The following is a 2,500-nucleotide window of genomic DNA, read 5'->3' on the forward strand; positions in this document are numbered from 1 at the left end:
TGTCAGTTTACTTGAGTAACAGGTACTCAAAAAGATAACCGTTTTTGCTCTGCCCATAGAGCAGTCCTGATACTTTAAGCACTCAGTCCAAAGAGCTTAGCCCAAAGAGCATGGCATTAGTTAAGTCATTTGTAAGACAGAGACAGAGTCAATGTCAGTTCACCAAAAACTGGCTCTGCATAGGACCAAAATAAGAGTTTTAGTAGCAAGGAAAGGTATTATAGTAGTGAGTTCCAGTGAGTAGAAGAGACTGGGAGAGGAAGACAGAAGTATTATGAGCAGTAGAGAAAGAAGCACTTATAAGTGTAAGGACTTTTTTGCTCTTGGGTCAGCAAGAAGGAGGAGTTTGCTTGGGGTGGAGAGGAATGTCTTACTGGGTGATTGCAGAGATTTAGCGACTTAGAAAAGGGATAAGACTTTGGAAAAAATGTGAAGGGGTATGGGGATAAGGGCTTCTAGGCACAGGGACTCTATTTGGTGAGTGAGAGATGGGATGGGTTGGGAAGGGGAAGGACCAGTGGAAGGTGTAAGTGCTGATGAGTTAGGGATGACAGGACCAGGAACAGCAGAAGGTTGGTGGTGAGGTCTCTGGAAAGGAGGCCTCTAAGGTTTCAGCATCTGCTGGAGCTGTGACAGTGGTTTAGGTGGGTTTGGCTGCAAGGTCTCCAAGGTTGTAATCCTTCTTAGATGCTCAGGACACCTTCTGTTCCAAGTGTGATGAGATAGGGTAGAATTGGGACATATTGGAATGATGTCCTTCCTTGTGGGTATTGATACAGACTGTGGTTGGAATAAGTTTCCTGCAGATGTCGCAAATATTGGGGCTTCTACAGTCTGCACGGTGATGCCCGTAGCCCTAACTGCCGTAGCATCGGAGTGGCTCTAGTGTGTAGTCTAATGTGGGGCAATTTCCTTATATTCCCAGGTTGAGGAAAGGTAGGATTGGGCTGATGAAAGTTGCAATGACCTTGTTAGCAGGAGCATTAAGTTTGGTCTCGCAGCGTTCTGCATTAATGACATTGCTTAAAGAGGTGATGAAGGTCAGGGGTATCAGATGATCACTTCCCCTTGCTTCTTAGAAGGATCAAGGAGCATCAGGGAGGATTCTGACTACAGGTGGCTGGCACTGTCCTGATCCTTGGGGATAATAATGAACTCCCTTTTATGCTTCAGTCTGAAGGTGATGTGGATATCAGGCTTGGAGGCTGAAGGTCAGCAACTGCTGCATATGAGAGGATTTCAGCAGTGGGTAGTAGCTTGAACTTTGGAAGAGGCTTTTGAGGCTCATTCTCTGTGTTCTCTGGTGAAGGTTCAGATGAAGAAGGAAAGCTGGATAAAGTGTCAGCAGCTTCCTTCAAAAGCTCAGTGAGACACTTGGTGTAGTTGCAGTCAAGGTGGTGTTTTCTATGATACAGTTCGGTCATCAGTGATGCTTTCTTTCATCTCCAAGGCAGCGGAGATAGGACTTGAAGTTGTTGGGGAAGCTGGGTCAGAGACAGTTGGTGTTTTGCTTGTAGCAGCCGATGTGGAGGAAGGCGGGGCTTGACAGGTAGCAGGAGCTTCTTGTGATTTCAAGGGTTGCTTGGTGTGTTAAAAATAGCTGGTTGGTTGGTATGTCTGCAGACCTCAGTAATATGAGGGCTTTTTGGCATTTTAGTCATGAATATGTAGAATTCATCATGGAGTGAATTGCAAAGATGGCATCTTCAGGAGGCCAGGTGCTTGTTTAAGAGTATGGCTTGCATCTGCTGAGGCACTTTTTTTTGCCATATTATATCGCTGACTAAAGTATTTCTAACATGGTCTGCATCCACCCCATTTGATTCCCTTGCTTGCTGGGCACTGATCAGGGAACGGCCTCGAGTGTGCCGGGTAACTCACAGAATAGATGAAGTCTGGTCCATAGAGATCTATGGGGGAAAGATGTAGGAGCTTTGCTGAAAATTTCAAGCAGCCTCGGAAGGCTGGGGGCCAAGCTGAGAATCTTGGCTGTGCTGAAAATTTCAGCCAGCAAAGATAGGTGAGAAAGCTGTCAATTTTAGTGAGAGCAGAGCTGATTGGTTCTTCCTCCTTTGGGAGCTGAGCCGACTGACTGACTCATTGTCTCAGTAAATGAAGCCTTCGTGGCTCTTTTTATATGAATCTGGGTAGACCTCATTCCGGGCATCAAATTCTCATTGGCTGGAAATGCCCCACGGGTAAAGGTAGTAGCAGTGCCAGGAGGTGCGCTCTGGGCTGAGCGATGGGCCAGGTGATTGGGTTGCTGGAGTCATATGTGTGAGATTTCCGGTTAGAAGAGTCTGTTCTTTGATTGGCCGTTGTTCTCCCTGGGAGAGGCTCCGTCCCAGGAAAGCTGATGTTCCGCTCATTGGTGCTGTCATTGTCGGTGTTGTCGTGATTGGTATGGGTGATTGTAGACGGGGTGGGTGTGCTTCTTTGGCAGGTAGGTAAGAGAGACATTTCCTGCGTGGTGTTGAGGATAGGCTGCTCCTGCTGGATC

The sequence above is a fragment of the Palaemon carinicauda genome, chromosome 24, assembly GCF_036898095.1.
Source record: "Palaemon carinicauda isolate YSFRI2023 chromosome 24, ASM3689809v2, whole genome shotgun sequence".
In the NCBI taxonomy this organism is placed as follows: Eukaryota; Metazoa; Arthropoda; class Malacostraca; order Decapoda; family Palaemonidae; genus Palaemon; species Palaemon carinicauda.